This window comes from Balaenoptera physalus (assembly GCF_965194825.1).
Source record: "Balaenoptera physalus genome assembly, chromosome: 5".
NCBI lineage: Eukaryota > Metazoa > Chordata > Mammalia > Artiodactyla > Balaenopteridae > Balaenoptera > Balaenoptera physalus.
The window spans coordinates 118614261-118634922 of record NC_138884.1 but is presented as its reverse complement, the minus strand read 5'-3'; the positions used below and the strand labels follow the sequence as shown (position 1 = coordinate 118634922).

Sequence of the window (20662 nt, the reverse complement as noted above, 5' to 3'; positions counted from 1 at the left end):
AGTCTGGAACCAAACCGGCAACATTTCCAAGGTATGGCTGTATAAATAAATAGCCCACTCCTTACTCCACAGCATTTGAAACCATCTAAACAAGTATTTTACCCAAATGCTGTGTATCTGTTATCTCTGGCTAAAAAAAAAAAAAAAAGTTGTTTTTGATCCTGAGCTATGTTATACTTTGCTCTTCATGATTTTGCTTCCCATCCTAATGCATTTTTTAATTTAAAAACCAAAGTTCTGATCCAGGGTGTAGTACTGGTTTTTAGAAGTTGAGATGTTACAAGAATTCAGTTCACAGCATTGGTGAAATGTATATGGCATTGTATTTTTTTTTTTTTCTGACTTCATTGTAAGCCTCTGGAAGAATAATGCATACCTGTCTGTCAGTTAAAAAAAAAAAAAGATCAAAAAACTTTATTTTACAACTAGTCATATACTGAATTCAGGTTTAAAATTTCACTGTTTCATATAAGTTTATCTAAGAGAGAGATTGACTGCAGGCCATGGATGGGAAGTGATTCACATCCAGTTCCGATAGGCAGGTAACTTGACCACTAGGCAGAGAGTTTATGTTAAAGCCAGTAAGTCTTTACAAAAAGTTGACCTGAATTGGATTTACTATATAACATACAAACTGAAGTGAGAAAGAAAATTCTTCATTTTGGGGTTCAGGGATGGGGAGGAGCACATATGCACATACTTAATGGTCTTTTATATTAATGCTCTGGACTCATTTTTCCCCTCCTATAACAAAACCAAAGTATTATTCTATGACCTAGGATTGACTTCCTGTAAATGTACATTTTACTGATAAGTTATAAATAGTTTATGATGATTTTAAATTAAAACCAGAAGTTAAATTTGGAAAGTGGAAGAGATAAATAATTCAACTCTCAGAAATGTAGTGTCTTAAACTGCCATATCATATATTAAATCAAAAACTTTCCAGGGACTCTCTCTGGCTGTGATCAGAGCTATTCTTAGCAGGGCCAGTGTCTACTCTCGTCGTTGGAATCTATGACTTTTGCTTTGGTAATTTTACAGTCACTGGGGCTGTTTACATTGAAACACCCACTCTGACTCTCACATTAATAATTATTAATGATATAATAGTTAAAAGTGGGAGCTCAAGTCCCTGGGCATTTGGGGATATTTCAATAGACTCAGACAGTCCAAAGCATAGGTAATTATATATCAGGGCTGTTTATAATGATCACAGGGGACAAATAATTACCTCTAAAGTACTGGGAATAAGATTAAGTGTAGGAATAAATAATGTGCTAATGACTGGATGAATAAGGCATAGGTGAGGAGGGGTGAGCTCCTCGAATTTACAATATTGGTCCCTCTGTCCCTTTCAGAGACATGGTGGCATGGGAGAAACTGCATAACTGACCTTCCTTAATTTCAGTTGCCGTATCTATCAAATGGGGTTACTAAAGTTTATTTTGTAGGGTGAGTATTAAAAGATGCAATGTAGTACATGACTGATGCTCTATAAGTAGGTGCTTAATAAATGATCTATATTATTTAAGAGGTAGTATAATGGTATGATTCAGTGTCCTTGCTTTACTACTTACCAGCTTTGTGATAAGATCATTAATTTCTTAAGGCTTTTCCTGTCATCTTTAAAATAGGAAAAATAACACCCAAATTGCAGAACTATTTGAGGAATAAAATGAGTTAACATCTGTAACATTCTAAGCATATTAGCTGGCATGTGGTTAGCTCTAAATAATGGCAGCTTTAATTGTAATTGTTAACATAATAACCATAACAGTGAATAGTGATATACATCATTCTTGATATGCCTGAGTTTTTTTAATCTCTAGAATTAAATTTCCCTAGAGCAAAAGTGCTCTTTGCATCAGGTGGCAATACTATAAAGAAAAATCTAGCCATTACCACTATGCAGTAAGAAAGGAGCAATGACTTTGGAAACTGGAAAGACTGCCCAGTGGGAATTTGGCCTTTGTGTTTTATAGAGAGGACACTAAGTAGGGATAATAAGCATTATTGTCTTCAAATATATATTTTATACTTTCTTGTTTTCAATGTGCTTTGAGGCAAAGAGATGCCAGACTGTAAGTCCTAAAGACCTAACAATATTTTTTTTTTAAGAAAGGTCTTGCTATTTCAGTCATTTCTGTCACATATTCATTGTTTTCAGGAAGTGGCTTTAGTTTTCATTTAATTTATATACAAACTGGATTAGGTGTGTGCTATGCCCATCATGACCCCAGAAGCGGTAGGTGGTAGCTAATTACCATCCTAATGTTTAGTGACCAGTTTTCCAAAATATAAAACAAGACCTACTAGAGAATATAAGAAGCATTAACCAATTAGCTAACTAGTCCCAAACACTTCTATGCATGCAAGCAAATACTTTCAAAATTACCTTTGGCTATTTGAGTCTTCAAGGTAAACATTACATTAAGAGAAACACTCTTTTGCATTCAAGTCTTTACACTGTTACACTCATTTGTATCCATTTAGTAGGCTGATTCATGCTAATATACCTATAGGGAGAATTCTTATCTGTGTGTATTTTTATTTTCATTGCTAGAGCTCTCCAAATGTAACCAAATGGAAAAGTAAGATAACCAATCAATAGGTAATATTCTTAATTTTAGAGTTGTTACTCTGTACGGTCTAAAGTATACACGTACAATCTGTCCACATTGAACACCAAAAAAGAAAAAAAATGTTGGGAGTGGAGTGGGGCGATGACAGAAATTTTTACTTTTTCAGACTTTCAGTGTCAGTTATTATCCTGAACTCTGAGTGGCCAACAAACTGTATTCCCTCCCAGGGAGAGAGAGCTTCCTTTCTAAACTATCAACTCTTTCTGGGATCTAGGTCACTCACCGTATACCTTTGGTAGCGGGACAAGTTGGTGTTCTTTAAAGACTGTACAAGGCAAAGAATTTCCAGCAGACTGCTCCGGTATTACAATTACTGCTAATGTGGGGACGAAAGGCATGTAAATGGGCTTCAAGGAGAGGTTTTGTTTTCATTTCCCTACTTTAGATTGTTAGGGGTAAATAATGTTCAGATATCGGCAACTTCGTATGCCTAATAGTTTGTGAACCAATAGTGTGTTAGGTTTTGCTTTATTCCTAGGAGGATCTCTGAATGAAAATGTAACATGCTGAGAATAAACTTATGAAGGTTATTTTCTTAGTCAGTTCACAGAACGTTTAATCACTGTGTTTACTGGTCTGTTATTCCAATTGTGAGGATCTTGAATATAGAAATTGACTTATCTTTTGGGCCTTGTCTCAGCTCAAATTTAACTTCTACAGAGAAAGATTCTCAGACTCTCCACCTTCATCTCTATTTTGTCTCAAAATAATGCTTATCACAGTTTTAAAATTCTATAGAATATTATTTGAGTGCAGTTGCATTAACCTTTACAAACTGCTCCTTTCTTCCCTCAGACTACCGAAAAGAATCCATAATTTTACAGGCTCCTCAATCCTAGGTCGACTCTTAGACGTTTGTGATGCAAAATCTGAGAGAAAGTGGGGGAGTTTGCTGGAGGTTAAAGCAATCTACCCAGTAAGGAAGTGAGAGAGAGTGAAGGGAGTGAGGATATGGTGTAAAAGACAAAAGGAATGAGGGTACAGAGCAGCTGCTATAAAGTAAGTCTATTGATATTTGCCACTAAACATATGTATATAAATATATTTATATATTACTATTATTATTAAAGAAATGACCGATACTTTGAAAATATATTTTATTTCTAGAGGAAAAAAATAGTAAAATCTGAAACTTAAAAAATGTAATATTATAGTTCAAATCTCATACCATAAAATATCCATATAAACTAGATACCCATTAAATTGAAAAGTACCTAAAAAATTTGCAAATTTTCTTCTTTCTTGCAGAGTGTTTTGCTTCTATAGTATATTTGGCTATAAGTAATAGCCCATAAGAGAACTTTGTAGTTGTGGCAACTCTTTGGCAAGATACCTTTATTCTTCTCAGATAATAATTTGCTGGCAAAATGCAGCCATTCTAGCTATAAATAATATAAAAATTTTAAAAATATGTGCAGAAAATTACTTATATAATCCTAAATTGTCCACAGGGAAACAGAGTTAATGAGCTTGGAGAAAAACGTTTTGAAGAGATAGCTATTTAAACATATAGAAATAAAATGTAAAATTAACCATAAAAATACTGTGCTTGAAAAGTATAAAAGTTTGAGTGGCTCAGGTCCCCTCATAAAATACTTAAGGAATTTGAATTCATATGCAAGTTGGATTGGGTCCAACTGCTTGAGATGTATCTTTATTTTGAAGGAAGGTTTTCGGAAAGTCAGAATGCCTCCCTAACTCTGCCTTCTCAATAATAAAAAGTGTTACCATTTACTGTCAGAGCACTGACTCAGACTCCAAGCAAAAATAGAAAGTCAAAGGAAATGAAGATCACATTAAACATAATGCCACCACTGGACCATTCATCAGTTCATCATCTTTTGGACCGTTTGATTTGAAAAGATCTGTCCTGCAGCTGGCTGTCTGGGGAGCCTAAAAGCACTGAGGAGGGCGTAATTGTATTCCAATGGCATTTAGACTTGCTGCTGATAGTTTAATTAATATTTTATATTCTCTTTATATTCTCAGGTCTTTCATCAAAGGAGAGATTTAGAAGAGTTCAAAGGAAGGTTTTTATTATACTAGCTATGAGAGGTAAAAGCATTCATTGATCTTAGAGGAAAAATTAAGCTGTGCAAAAAAAATTTTTTTTCCTAAGTTAAATGTGAAGGCAGGGCAAGGGTTGATAGTCAGTTTTTTGAACAGTTCATTAGTCTATACTGGGGTCTTAACTTGTAATTTCGTAAGGGAAATTATCTGTAAGGGAAGCCTATCTCAGACTTCAGAATTTTCTTCAAAATGCTTTCTCTGAAGGCTATATCAAAGCAGAAATTGTTTGACATGGCTCAGTATTAATTTATTATACTAAGTGAGAGGCTTTGGGCTAGCAAACCTAAGTTCAGTTACAAATCATGGTTCAAATGCCATATTGAAAGGAGAGGGAGGTCGGACGAACTGCTCAAGGTAGAGCTCCCACTCAGTATGAGAGTTTAGGAAGTGAAGCTGCTTCCTCATTCATAATGCTAATGAAAGGAAAATCCTAGGACTTGGTTTAAATAGATTAATGGGCTGCTATATTTTAAAATTGCTGACAGTTTGTTTTGGCACTTCAAGAAGCACTGTAGCATTCACGCACAATAAATTATGAACGATAAGTGATCATCTAGTTTAGAATGAGATAATGGTGTGTTTATGTCAGAGAACTTAATTTAGGCAATCATGTTCCCGGCACTAAGCAAACATGCCAGGCTTGGGAAACTATGAAATGGCCATACAAGAACCCAGGGGGGTGAACATGGTGGCAATCAAGGCCATAAAGACATGGACTACCTTTCATGTTTTAATTTGCATCAGTGCATTTGAGGTCTAAGAGCAGAAGTTGTTTTCCAGCATCTGTCAGACAAACCCATGTGTTTCATTTTGTTTGTTTGGTTTTTTTTAGAAGATAAAAAAGTTGTAAAGCATGAGGACTTGCCTAACAGCTGGACTACAGTCTTCGCTGGGTTAAGCCTCTTCCTAATTCCGTATTCGTGACTGTAGATTTGCAGGACTCAAATTCTCATGTTTTGTGACTTCAGTCTCTAGAAGACATTATAGGATGAAAATTGGGTCATTCTTCAGAAATAAAAATCTAGTAAGGGCATTATTTAATTCCAAACCACTATGACACTACGTTTGGCTTTCTCTTCCAAGGAAATGATACTCAGAGAATTTGGCATGGTCCTACTTCTGTAACACTAAGTCTTTTCTATCTTATGAGATTGAAGCTCTAGGGGTCTTTTATCACTGGTCTTTGGATGTCCAGCGCAAATCCCCTTTTTGCTTCACCTTTTCTGCTCCCTTGAAGGTTTCATTCTATGTAGCACTGGCATCAGATAGGATACTTTATTTAATCATTTATTTATTCAGTAATATTTATTCAGTATTGACTATGTGCCAGACATTGCTGTATGTCTGTGCTTTCCAATAGGGAAGCCACTCACATGTGCCTACAGAGCCCTTGAAATACGGATAGTCTGGATTGAGATGCAAAGTACGCACTAGATTTTACAGATATACCACACAAAAAAGAAGGTAAAATATTATATTAATATTTTTATATTGATTATGATTTAACATGTAATCAGTATAAACCTTGCTGAGAAACAATAAAAGCAGTAACTTTGTTTTACCTGAAAATGTCTACAAAGCATGGATATTGAGGCTCTGAGTGTCTTGGAGCTAGTCTGTCATTGACACAAGGTGAAAACCACAGGGTTCCCTCATGGTCAGAAACCACCTTATCTAGATGCAAAGATCTGAAGAGGAAAGATGTTGACCCGAGGATGTCCACTGTCATGGGTTGAATGGTGGACTCCCCATAAGATAGGTCCACATTTAAATCCGTGGGAGTTGTGTATACGACCTTATTTGGAATAAGGGTCTTCGCAGATGTAATTAAGCTAAGGATCTCAAGATGAGATCATCCTGCATTGTCTGAGTGGGCCCTAAGCCCAATGACAAGCGTTTACAAGAGACGAAGAAAAGACAGAAATCCAGAAGAAGGAGGAGATTGGAGTGATAAAGCCACGAGCCAAGGACAGCACGGAGCCACCAGAATCTGGAAGAAGCAAGGGAGGATTCTCCCTTTAGGGCCTGCAGAGGGAGAGCCTTCAGTGGCTGCTAACACTTTGATTTTGGGCTTCTGACCTCCAGAACTGTGAGGGAATAAATTTCTGTTTTTTTAATCCACCACGTTTGTGGTAATTTGTTGTGGCAGTCCTAGGAAACTAACACATATGCTCTTTTTTTCCCCCCTGAAACTCATGGACTAGATAAATCACTACACTTTACCTTGAGAAAAACTGAGAGAATTAATCTAAGGTCCTTCATGTAGAAACAAAGATATTCCTACGTATAGAAGGATGGTCTCTTTGCACTTTACCCTGTAGTTCAGTTTCAGCCTTTACTCACATTATTTCGCCCACGTTCTTATCCTTAGTTTGTGACAAACCCTATCCAACTTCTTCTTAAACCCTACCCCAAGATCAAAACAACTCCTTCACACATTGCTCTACATTTTACTACTGTTTATTTCATTTACTCAACAAATATTTTGAGAATCATTTCTATATGACAGTAAATTGAAATATTTTTCTTGGGATACATTGTGAACAAAACAAAGATCTCTGCCCTCTGGGATCTTAATTTCTAGTAGAGGCAGAGACGATATATAACAACAATAAATAATAGAACATATTACGGATTAGGAAGTGTGTGGAGCACAGAAGAAGTTGAGCAGGGTAAGTGGACCCAGGAGTACTGGGGGTGGGAGACTGGTTGCAGTATTGATTACGGTGGTCAGGGTGGGCGTCGTTGAGAAGATGACATTTGAGCAAAGACTTGAAGGAGGTGAGGAGTTAGCCAAGCAGATATCGTTGGGAAGAACATTCCAGGTAGAGAGAACAACTAGAGAAAAGACCTTAAGGCGGGAGCATCCCTGGTGTGTGTGAGACAGAGGCCAATAGGGTGGGAGCAGAGTGAGCAAGGGACAGAGAGGTAGGAGAAGAGGTAATGCTGGGCAGCATGTAGGACCCATGAGGCTGTTGTAAGGAGCTGGTATTTTCTTTGGGTGAAAGGGGGAGAGCTTTAGAGGGCTTTGCACAGGGAGAAAATACTCTGACAAATTTTAAAAAGTTATTTTGACTAGTGTTGAGAGTGGGCCATGGAGGTGGCAGGGGTGGGAGCAAGGATAGAAGCCGAGAGGCCTGTTAAGAGGATGTTGCCATTGAGAAATAATGTTGGCTCAGACCTGGGTGGTCAATGGAAGTGGTGAGAAGAAGTGGCCTTATGTATATCATTTGAAGGTACAGTCAGCAGGAATTTTGATAGATGAGATGCAGGGTGTGAAAGAGAGAGAGGAATCAAGGTTGATTCTATAAATTTGGCCTGAACATCTGGAAGAATGGAGATAATTTCAATGACAGAGGAAAGACTGTAAGGAGAGTAAATTGGGGGGGTTATTACTCATTTCCAAGTGAATTTTCTCATAATATAATTAGCCTGAGTTAGTGGCTCCATCAGCAGGGAAATTAAGAGTGATGCATGCATAGTTCATTCTCATTGAACTCTAGGGTGTTCTTGGCTCACCCCATTATGGTAATAGCAAAGATCCAAGCTTTCTGTAGTTTACCTCTTATGAGTCTGACTCTCTATGAAATCCTGAGGACCTGCATATGGTCTCTTGAAATTATTGATTTCATACTTAAGAGTTTCTTTTGGCTAATCTTCATTCCTTTCCTCCTCTGACATGGTAGATTCTCTTTTTAATTAATAATAGCTGCCTTTCACATTTTTCTGAAGAGCATTCCAGTTTTCTTTCAAGGACTCCTCTCCCCTGTTACTTCCTACATTGTTGGTTATAATCTTAGTGAAAGTTAGAACTTGCTTCTTCAGCCTCCCATTCATTCTCTTCTCCTACACTATTCTTCCAATAAATTCCCTTAAGACAATCAAAGTTGGTTTTCATGATTACAGTGAAGAACACTGGCAGATAGATATATCTTTATTTAAATGAGGGAAGGGATACAATTTACTTTTTAACATTAGAATTCCATGTTACAAAGGTTGTTGAATGCTCATTTCAGAACGTTAATTTACATATCTTATGTGGTTTTATGTGCAACAAACCTCATGAGTTTTAATCCTATGACATCGTCAACAAATATTATCAGAGTTCAGTGGGATGGCTTCTGGTCAGCTCCCTAGGCTGAGTTTTCTTTGCTCAGACTAAGCTCAGTTGGGTTCATGAGCTAAGTTGTCTCTACAAAGACAGTTCTGAAAGGGATTTTACATGGAATCGTAATTTAGTCACCACTGGCATATATTCAGTCATTTAATAATTCTTCAACTTTGTCTCAGAAGTTATGATTTGTTCTTCTTTTTGTCTTAACTTAGGTTTATTTTTAGTGCTTTCTTCAGCTCTTCCAGTTGTTCAATACAGTGAATACAGCAATACAATGAACCCTAAGGAGAAAATGTTTCTATTTATTTTCTTTTAGATTCTGAGTCTACTCATTTTTGGATCCTGAGTTTAATCCTGAGTCATTATTATTTATCTCCTGGGTCCAATGGACCCCTTTTATTAAAAAAACACTTTTAGGCCATTTAACAAAGAAATTATAGAAGTAAGAATAAGGGGGATAGTGAAAAATAGCTATATTAAGATTTTTATTTTTTATTATTAATTTTTTTGGCTGTGCTATGTGGCTTGTGGGATCTTAGTTCCCCACACCAGGGATCGAACCTGGGCCCAAGGCAATGAAAGCACCGAGTCCTAACCACTGGACCACCAGGGAATTCCCTATATTAAAAATTTTAATAAGAATTTAAACAGCAATTGCATTGCGAGATGCAATACTTTTGAAAACTTTGATGACTTTTAATTTTGTTGAAGAGAGGATTTCCATCTTCTTTCCTCCATAATTATAAAACATTTTTATTTTTAGATTTATAAACACCAATTAGAATGATTATTTCAGTGAATTTTTTTGTTTATACATTATATATTTCCTTCCAATTATCTTTGTATACAGAGCTGCTCTAGTAATTTTTCATTTATGAATCATATCAAGTAAATTTTGGTGCACAAACATCCCTAAATGAGAATACTCATCCTTTTAGAATATCAGTATGGTCTAGGTTCTTGTTGTGGGTTACTGCAAGATGAAGTTTCTCCTGTTAAAGGATTACCTGGCTAAGAATACCATATTTTCTTACTGTCAAGCACTGTTCTAAGCACTTCAAATATATTAACTCATTTAATCATTTAATCTTCACAGCAACCATATGCAGTAAGCACGATCAGTATCCCATTTTATAAAAGAGGAGACTGAGGTACATAGAAGATCAGTAACTTGTCCAAGGTCACACACTTAGTGAGTCGCAGAGCCATATTCAAACCCAGGCAATCTTCTCTTAACCAGTACCCTTACTCTCTGTAAGAATAAACAGCCTGGCCATATGCTCACAAATCCTGTAACAGTCTGGAAACAACAGTATTCAAAATGGAGGGCAAGCCTTAAAGGAGGGCCATGTAAAACTTCCCAACCTGTGCATTACAAGTGGTTAACAGGTCTTTTTGTACATTGACTATCAGTCTATCAGAAGTTTCCTCTTAGTGCATGAACAGGTGCCTCTATTTACCCACAAATGCTGCATTATTTTCTATGTAATATGACCTGAAAATGGTTGAGAATTTCTGGTTTTCTCTACTTATATCAACTCTCAGTATACCATCAGGGCCCATTGGATCCAATATTAGTTTTTTTTAAAAATTTTATTTATTTATTTATTTTATTTTTTGAATTTATGGCTGTGTTGGGTCTTCGTTTGTGTGCGAGGGCTTTCTCTAGTTGCGGCAAGTGGGGGCCACTCTTCATCGCGGTGCGCGGACCTCTCACTATCGTGGCCTCTCTTGTTGTGGAGCACAGGCTCCAGACGTGCAGGCTGAGCAATTGTGACTCACGGGCCTAGTCGCTCTGCGGCATGTGGGATCTTCCCAGACCAGGGCTCGAACCCGTGTCCCCTGCATTGGCAGGCAGACTCTTAACCACTGCGCCACCAGGGAAGCCCCAATATTAGTTTTTAAGTTTCTTTTTTGGTCACTGTGTTTGTAAATATTGATATTTCATGAATTTTATCCTTTCTTAAAGATCTCGCACAGAGCAAAGAGAAGACCTAACAAAAAGAGGAAGGCTGGATATATGAGAGAGAAGGGTAAAAGATCAGGTTCACTCATAGAGTAGGAAGTGGGGACGAGGGGCATTCAAATGGAGGCAATACTTTGGGTTAATGTATTATTTGACTTATTCATTCAACATATATTTACTGATCACCTACTATTTACTGGGCCCTTGTGAGGCTCAGAATAAAGCAGTGACCATCATATACATGGATCCCAATCCTCATGAAGCTTAGAGTGTAGCAGGAAATGTGGACGTGAAACCAGTAATTACAAGTGTGATAAATGTTATGAAAGGAGAAGCATGTTTCTGGATCTCCTTCCCTAAATCCTTTTCCTCCACGTTAAGCATCTGTGAGCCCTAGGGCTTTCTCCTGTGTCTTCTTACGTTTTCATTCAAAACCTGTCTTAGGACTCTCATCTAAATCCAAAGTCACTTAGCCAACATACATGATTGTTTTCCAAATATGCATCTCTTGCTCTCTCTCCTGAGATTTAGACTGATATATTCAGCTGCCTGTTCTACCTTTACCCACTGAGGTCTAGTTGGCATTTCAGACTCAACTGGACTGAAAATGAACTCATTATTCTTTCCTCAAAAGCTGTTTCTCCTAACATACTGTACCTGATGTTAATGAATGGCAATGTGATCCACCCATTTCCCAAGTGAAAAGCCTGGAAGTTTCTAAAGACACTTCTGTCTTCTTCAGCTCCCATCTCTGATGGCCACATATTTCTATCAATTGATTGTTTTTCCTTTCTCAATGTCTTATTTCAGGCCATCATAGCTTTTTGCCTGCGTCACTGCCGTTATATTTTATGCTAATTTACACTACAGGCAAGTGGTAGAGGTCCTCATTTACTTACGTGTTTTTAAAATTGCTTTTGATCCAGAGACTCAACTTTACTATTCCTACTTCTTGAAATTTATTAAAGTTTTCTTTGTGGCATAATATATAGTTAATTTTTGACAGTGTGCTGCTAGCATCGAAAGAAAGTGCATTCTTCGGTTTTAGGGTATGAAGTTGGATACCTATCAATTGAATAACAATTATGTTACCTTAGTAATTATGTTATTTAGGTCATTCCTATCTATACTTATCTTTATTTGTCCACTTGATCCTTGATGGACAGAGAGAGGTAAAATAAAATTTTGACTATTAATAATTAGCCTGTTCTTGTATTTTGCATATGAGTGTCAATGCTTATTCAGTTTCCTTGTGATTCAAGTAGTTTCTGTGATTTCTTTCTGTCTTTTCTCTCCAGCCAACAAAGATCAACCTTTGCAATACTGCTTGCCATGCAGAATCCATCTATTTGACTCTGCTTCACCAGTAGATCATTCTTGGGAGAGTAGAGTGTGTGATTTCTCCTTCTTCCTTGTTTTTGTTTTTTCTTGGCTGGGGGGTGGTCCAGGGAAAGTCCTTCTGCTTGTCCATGCCCACACCTGACATGGTTGTAAATAAGGTCCTGTTAGTGTCTCCCTTAGCGAGTATCACCTGTTTTTGGAGAATATCACTCTGTGGCCTTGTTCGAGGTACAGCTGCAGACATTATCTCCCCTGGAGTGTCCCTCATCGTGACATTCACTGCATCTGGGAGCCTTTGTCTTATAGTGTAGCCAAAGTTATATACAGTTTTGTTGAAATGGTGTTTGTATTTCTGTTTCTCTTTGTGATTCAGGAGCAATTTTTGAAAGGAGAAAGGAGTAGCATCTTTTCTATTTCACTATTTAGAGCCCCTTTTCTATTTCACTATTTAAATACCATTGCTATCAAGCTGGCTTCTCAATATGCAGACTTGTTCTTCTCCCATTGAACCTCAAAGCTGCTTTCAGAGTATCTTTTCTCAGTGAAATATCTGATCAGGGAAGGTTCTTGCTTAAGGCCCTCAATGACTCTCTACCACCTGCAAGTTACAATTCAGACTCCTTAGCATGACACAGGATGCTCTTTATGATCTGACTCTTGTCAAAATCTTTAGCCTAATTTCCTCCCTCCCTCTCTCCTTCACAACACACACATCATACTGAACTGTTTTCAGTTTCCCAATTGCTATGCCTTTTTATATTCTATTTGCTTGGCCAGGAATGGAAGCTTATCTTCAGACCCCGCGGAAGCATCGCATTCCTTGGTTTCTTTCTCATTGTGAGGTCTCATGCACAAGCCTTGACTCTGATAGCATCCATGTCCAAATGCCACTTTACTCCTTTATTTATTGAATTTTTATTATGTACCAGGTCCTATTAAATCTTGGATGTAGCGTAGTGAACAAAATAGACAAAAGTCCTGCCCTCAAGTTTTATAAGATTATAATATATTGTGAATGTTGGATTATTATTTTCTTCACTAGCATGTGAAATCCTTGAATGCAGGGATTGCATTTTTAATCTTTTTGTCCAAAGTGCATGGACTATAGTAGATCCTCAACAGCTGTTTATCAAACGAGCAAATAACTAGGAGGCAGTCCAAGTAGTTTGTAATAATCCGTGTGAGAGGGTATTGGTTCCTGATTCCAAAGCAAGGAAAAGTTGTACAAATGTTTACATTTCTGAGGTGTAAGCATTAAGTTTTGGCGATGGAAGGGCTTTTAGCATAACTGAGCTTTCTAGATTGGGCTACTAATTGAGGGAACATGGTAGGGTGAGCAAGTTGGGAGTTGAGTTTAGTTTTGTACTCTGAAGCACATTCTGAACTTTCAGCTGAAGCGTCATGACAGAGCACATGCTGTATTCCAAAAGGGGTGCTAGACCATATGCCAAAACTTCAAAGGTATGAAAAGATTCCGAGAGTGAAAACAGAAAGGATTTTTATGAGAAGGGTTTGGGGAAACGCTGTGATGTAAGTTACCCCTCCTTGCTCCTCCTCTCCTTACCCAGGGTTGTAGTTGGGGTTGGAAGCTACTTCTCAGCTCAGTACACAGTGAGAGGGGCTTCACTGGGACCACATGGTGAGCTTCCTGTGTGTGCCTTGAAAATGGGGAACGTAGGGACTTGGTGATTGACATGAACTTGAGAAGGCTGGCACAGCTTATTATCAGCCAGCCGACCATCTGGGCACTGCACTCCCCTCTGATGGAGGGTCAGAGGTGTTCCAGGGGCTATAACACATGTAACCTTTGGTAGGAAAAGGCAGCTTTGGGTGTTTTGCAAAGAAATCCTGACCAAGAGAGAAGGCCCTTGGACTAATGGCTTCCTGGTAAGAGGCTCTGGAGACTGAAGCTGAGGCTGTCAGGGGCAGCCATGTGAAGGACAGTTATTGCCTATCATTACGGGAGTTGCAGTTTGCAAGACCCAACAGGGGAATCTTGGAAGAACCCACCAAAGTACATGTGAGAGAAAGAGTCAACTGTAAACATCTGCTAGGTCCGGGGGTTAAGAATAAACTTTATATAGTGACAGATATCATCGTGTTTCCTATCCCTCTTACCCCTGCCAGGACATACTCGGCAGGGAAAGGACAAAAAAAGCCAGACCCTGTTTTCCTAGGGCAAATGACTGATTTATAGCGGTCCCCAGGTGGGGGAAGAGGAAGAGTTGTAAAGTGAGATCAAATTTGGAGTTGTGAATTCGATTGGTCTGAGATTCTTAATTTCTGAATCTTGATCATGTGATCTAAAACACCTTGAGGACTTGAAGCTTCCATCATCAGAGGCAGGGTAAGGGCTATCACCATCCACAGAGAAGGTTTAAAGGGACACGGAATGCCAACATAAAGCTGTCATATGATTATACCCCAGGAGTGCTGCTGCTTAAATGTACCAACTACATATACATTTAGGAGCCATTAGCTTACAGAGGATAGTTGAAATAATAGCAAGAGATTGGCAGCAATGGATTGGTGGATAAGGTTATAAGACGGTTTTTTTGTTCAGAACCCTGGGGGTTACCAATATTAATAGGGTGGGCAGAGGAAGAAGAATGTAGAGAGTAAGAAGGCATTGCCGGAGAGGTGGAAGAAGGCAAAAAGAATGATATCATGGAAATAGGAAACCTGGAAGATCCAGGTTCCGAGGAGCCTGAAACTTATTCAGTTATAAATAATAGAAGCTTATTTAATTACTAATACAAATTAGGTACAAGTAGATATTTATTTATAAAGAGAAAATAAGTACCAAGAACAACATAATGTCTAGAAAAAAGAGTGACATTTTTATTAGTAAATTATTAACACCTCTACGTAGTATTTTCCTTATGCTTTTTGACTGCATAATATTTGATTGCCTCCTCTCTCTAGAAAGACAAGAAAGAATTCAGTCTTCCCCTTAGGATGGTTGATAAAAGCTCAGTTTTTATTATCAATGATTTATTTATTTATTTAAAATTAATTTATTTTTTGGCTGTGTTGGGTCTTCTTTGTTGCTGCGTGTGGGCTTTCTGTAACTGCAGCGAGCGGAGGACTACTCTTCGTTGTGGTGCGCAGGCTTCTCATTGCGGTGGCTTCTCGTTGCAGAGCACAGGCTCTAGGCGCACGGGCTTCAGTAGTTGCAGCACACAGGCTCAGTAGTTGTGGCTCGCGTGCTCTAGAGCGCAGGCTCAGTAGTTGTGGTGCATGGGCTTAGTTGCTCCGCATTGTGTGGGATCTTCCCGGACCAGGGCTCGAACCCGTGTCCCTTGCATTGGCAGGCGGATTCTTTTTTATTTTTTTAATGATATAATGCATTGTTAATTATAATATAATATACAATATAATGCAATGTGTATTATACTTCAACACAATACAGTGTAATTAAAATGTGAGATAATACAATAATTGAAAATTGGACTTCATCAAAATTAATAAAAACTTTTGCTTATGAAAAGACACTGTTAGAAAATGAAAAGGTAAGCGACAAACTCAGAAAATATTCACAATACATACATTAATCTGATAAAAGACATGTATATTCAGCATATATAAAATAAGCCTTACATTTGAATATTAAAATGACAAACCATAACAAATGGGCAAACAGCCCCTTCATTTAAAAAAAGATATATGAATAGTCAGCAAGCACATGAGAAGATGTTCAACATCACTTGTCATCAAGGAAATGCAGTGTAAAACCAGAAAGAGATACCACTGCACTCACAAGCATTGCTAAAACAAAAAAGACAGGTGATACTAAATGTTGGTGATGATGTGGAGAAAGTCAACTCTCAATTTCTAGTGGGACTGTAAAGTGGTACAACCATTGAGAAAAACAGTTTAGTAGATCCTAATAAAGTTAAACATATGCCTCCTGAGCATATGTTTAACATATGCATACTAAGCCTATACAAAGGAGCAATTCCACTCCCTTGTGTTTGCCCAAGATATATGAGAACATGTATCCAGTAAAAGCTTGTACATGCATGCCCACAGTAGCTTTATTTATAAAAACGAATAACTAGAGACAGATGTCCATCAATAAGAAAATAGATATCAACTTGTGCTATATTCATTTGATGAAAAAACAGCAATAAAAATGATGATACATTCAACATTATGAATTAACCACAAAAATATTATACTGAGCTGAAGACAACATCACAAAAGAATACATACAGTGTAATTGTATTTAGAGGAAACTCAGGTGCAAGCAAAACTAGTCTATAGTGATAAAAATTACAAAAAAAAAGTTCCAGGGAGGGGTTAAGATGGGAGGTTGGTATTGACTGGAAAGGGATCTTTCAAGGGGTAAAGAAAATCTTCTGTATCTTAATTGGGTGATGGTTACACAGGTGTGTCATTTGTCAAAATTCATCCAACTCTACTCATGTAAGCTCTGCACATTCTACTGTGTAAAATATATAAAATAAAAACAAAAATAAATTTACTAGTAAAATATGATCAGTAATAAGAGGGAAATGCGAAAAAAAGGGAATAATTATGCCTCAGAGTCTGACTGAATGTAAAAGGGTCCGGTGTGAAGTCTGTAATTTAACCTGACTTATTTGGGAACCCTTGTTGGGCCCAGACAGAGGATTGGACTCACTTGACAATAGTATTTCACTCTACCAGGCACGTGGACCAAGCTCAGTGGCTGGATACTTCTTCCTTTTCCTCTTACCTTTTAAGTACAAACAAACACTGTAATAACTACCAGGAGATTCTGACCTAAAGAAGAAGGTAGATTGAGATTTATGATGAGATATGAATCCTCCCATTAGTAGAATCCATCAGCTTTGTCAGGTCCTGAGTTTGAACTCTGCTGGAAGGGTGGAGAATCTTCCACTTTGGAGCTTGTTTCTGTTGTTTTTCTGTTGCAGCCTGAAGAATGCTAACTTCCAGGGCACAGGGCAATCCTCATCTGTTTAGCCTCATTATTTATTTATTTATTTTGAATAATGATATTTATTTATTTATTTATTTTTTAACATCTCTATTGGAGTATAATTGCTTTACAGTGGTGTGTTAGTTTGGCAGGCAGATTCTTAACTATGGTGCCGCCAGGGAAGTCCCAATGACTTATTAATAAATTTACTTTTAGGGATTTTTTATTACATATTTTAGCTTTATTATTCATTATTGGTAATGGCAAATAAATTTTTAGGATTATTATCAAATTTGGGAAGAATTCTATAAAACTTCTTTCACATTGCAAACACTAAGATTTCAGGGCATTTAAAGTATTCCCATGTAGTTGCTGTGGCAATTTTAAAACATAGTCAGAAGTTCTTTGACTCTTCTCCCAGTTAGAGGTAGAGTTATATGTCCCTTCCTCTTGAATCAGGGTGGGCTTTTATGTCTGTTTTATTCAATAGCATACAGTGGAAATGAAGCTATGTCACTTCTGCCTCTGGGTCAAAAAAAGGTCATGCACTTCCCTGCTTGGTTACAGGAATACTTGGTATTGTAGTCCTGTGCCTCAGTGTTAGGAATCTGATTACACAGAAGCCACCGTGCTGTGGGGAAGCTCAAGACACGTGGTGAAGCTGTGTGTAGGCTATTTGATTGACAATCTCAGATGGGTCCAGTCTTGAAATCATCCCATCTTAGGTGCTAGACATAAGAATAAAGGAAACCTACAGATAATTCTAGGTCCTGGCATTTGAATCTTTCCATCTGAGCTCCCAGGTACGGTGGAACAGAGATCAGCCATTCTTCCTATGCAAGTCCATATTCCTAATCCACATTAAAAAACTGTTTTACACTAGTAAGTTTTAAGATGATCTGTTACACAGCAGTAAGTAACATGAAGACATACTAATCTTAAACTGCTGGAATTAACATACATTAACCTGTTAGTTGTCAATGTTTTCCTCATTGTAGTGGCAGATTATTTAATGTTATTTTCATTGAAATTAATTTTTCCTGTCAAATCAGCAGGAAGTTAAGAAAAATGAGTACAGATGTGACTGAACAAGGCCATTTCAGGCTGTGGTAAGGACATGAGCAAAGATATGATCTAGCAAACAGAGAGAATGGTTTTGGATACAGTGCAGTGAACACACAGCATGGCAGTGGGTGATAAAACCGGACAACTGTGTTGAAGCCTGGAAAAGAGGAGTGAAATGGTGCCAAAATGTAACATGTGCCTGAGACTAGACTATCCAATTCTGATGAGAGGCTGAGGACAGACTAAGTTAAGGAATCAGGGGCCTAAGGATGGATCACTAAACAATTGAAAAGCAATATATTGTTTTGTTAAGATTGTCAATATTAGACTCAGACGATCTTTGTTTTGAATCCTACCTCTGCCATTTACTAGTCTATGAAATCTTGTTAGTAACTAATTATATATTAAACTGATTGCCAACCATACAAATACATCTTTCTAAATTTAAACTAAATGTGTTTCCAACTGAATTTCTCCTTAGCTGGTTTGTCAAAATGCCTATGGTTATTCAAATGCCACCTAATATGAGGGTAATGTGATGGAGGGGGAGTCAGGGGTGGATAGAGACAGTAATTTTAATTAAGTGAGGTTAAATAGCTCATTCTTTCAAGTAGGAAAATATATGATCATGTGAAAAAATTATTACTAGGGCTCCTCCCAACATGTTAATCCTCTGTATTGTGAAGGGCATTGAAGCTTAAACTTCATTATCTTTGTGATCAGTCTACCTCTGCTAATGGAGATGTGTGTTTTTAGAATTAGATGGTGTCAGAATTATAAAAGGGGTCTAGTAGCATGAAGACTGAAAACTGGTCATTGGTTTTTAGCAATTAAGAGTCCACTACTGAAATATGAAAATGGTTTTCATGAAAATTAGTTGGGGTGTGAGCATGGAAATCATTTTGGTGAAGGTGCAAAAGTGAAGAGTTTAACTGAATGAAATCCTGGAAACGTCCTTCTGGACCTGGGGTTTAATTATTTTCCTGGTTCAATTCCCAGGTATGAAATTCCCAGATATGGAAATTCCTTAGATCATCCCCTAAGTAACAATCAGTAAAGCTTCTAGACCTAAAATTGTAACCAAATAGTCAGTTGTTATGGTTATGTAAATGCTCATTTAAATTTTGAACAAAGGAGAGTGAACCAGCTGGGCACCTCTGCAACTAATAGGAACCAGAGTTAGCCTCGTCAGAAGGAAAGTGCTTTGTCCCTCTCAGCAACTGATGCTGCAAGAACACTTGCTGCTGCTGCAACTGCTGGGTATCTGATGGAAGGGTTTGCTTTTGTCTGAATAGCAAAAGATGACCCAGGCCCTAGGGGACCTCCAGAAGTCCTAGACTGCTCTACTCTTTAAGAAAACTTGATTAAGAAGATGACCCAGGCCCTAGGGGACTTCCAGAAGTCTAGACTGCTCTACACTTTAAGAACACTTGATTATGAAGGGGCAGGAAGGATAAAGGGCCCCAGATAGTTAAGAAAGTAGGGTCAAAGAAGAAAAGTTTATTTTAGGATGGAAAAGTCCTGAACTTGTTTTTGACTCAAGGGGAAGGAAAGAGGTAAGCTAGCAATGGAAGAAACAGGACAGTGGGGAGATAACTAGTAAAGCAAGGGAGATGGCAGAAGAGGATAGAATAAATGTCATGTCAGAAAGTTGCAAATGAAGGTAGCTGTCATTTGTACCTTTACTGATTTTCTGTCTATTTGTTTTATGAAGTGTTATATCTTCTAGATGAATTGGCTCCTTTATCATAATATTGATAATAAAATGTTCCTCCTTATCGCTGGTAATATTCCTTGTTGTGAAGTCTGTTTTGTCTGATATTAATATAGGTACTCTAGTTTTCTTATGAGTAGCATAGCATTTTATATCCTTTTCCATTCTTTTTATTTTTAGACTGGATATATTTTTATATTTAAAGTGGGTTTCTTGGAGACAGCACACAGCCAAGTCTTGCTTTTTTATCTAATCTGACATTCTTTGCCTTTTAATTAGAATGTTTAGATTATTTAGATTATTTACATTTAATGTAATTGTTAATACAATTTGTCTTAAATTATCCATCTTGCTATTTGTTTTCTATATATCTCATCTCCATATGTTCTTTATTACTTTCCCCCTTTTCTGATTTTTGATTATTCCATATTGTTAGTGCTCCATTTATTTATTTTAATTTCCATTATTTTCATATTAACTATATCTTTATTTTTTAGCAATTTCTTTAGGGTTTATAATATACATCTTTAACTTGTCACAGTTTACCTTAAAAAATACTGAATCCATTTACATATGATGCAGGAAGCTTATAACTGTAGATGGGCAAACCTCATTTTATTTCAACTTGCTTTATTGTACTTTGTAGATAATGCCCCCCCCTTTTTTAAAAACAGATTGAAGGTTTGTGGTAACCCTGCTTCAAGCAAGTGTATTGGTGCAATTTTTCCAACAGCATTTGCTCACTTTATATCTCTGTATCATATTTTGGTAATTCTCAGAATATTTCAAGCTTTTTCATTATTATTATATTTGTTATGATGAT

The 20662-nt window shown here is 37.3% G+C and overlaps 1 long non-coding RNA gene across 1 annotated transcript in view; it reads left to right on the top strand.

Annotated features, from left to right (window-relative positions):
- LOC309661379 overlaps positions 1–20662 on the top strand; it is a 251771-nt gene that overhangs the window by 7021 nt on the left and 224088 nt on the right. The window lies entirely within an intron of this gene.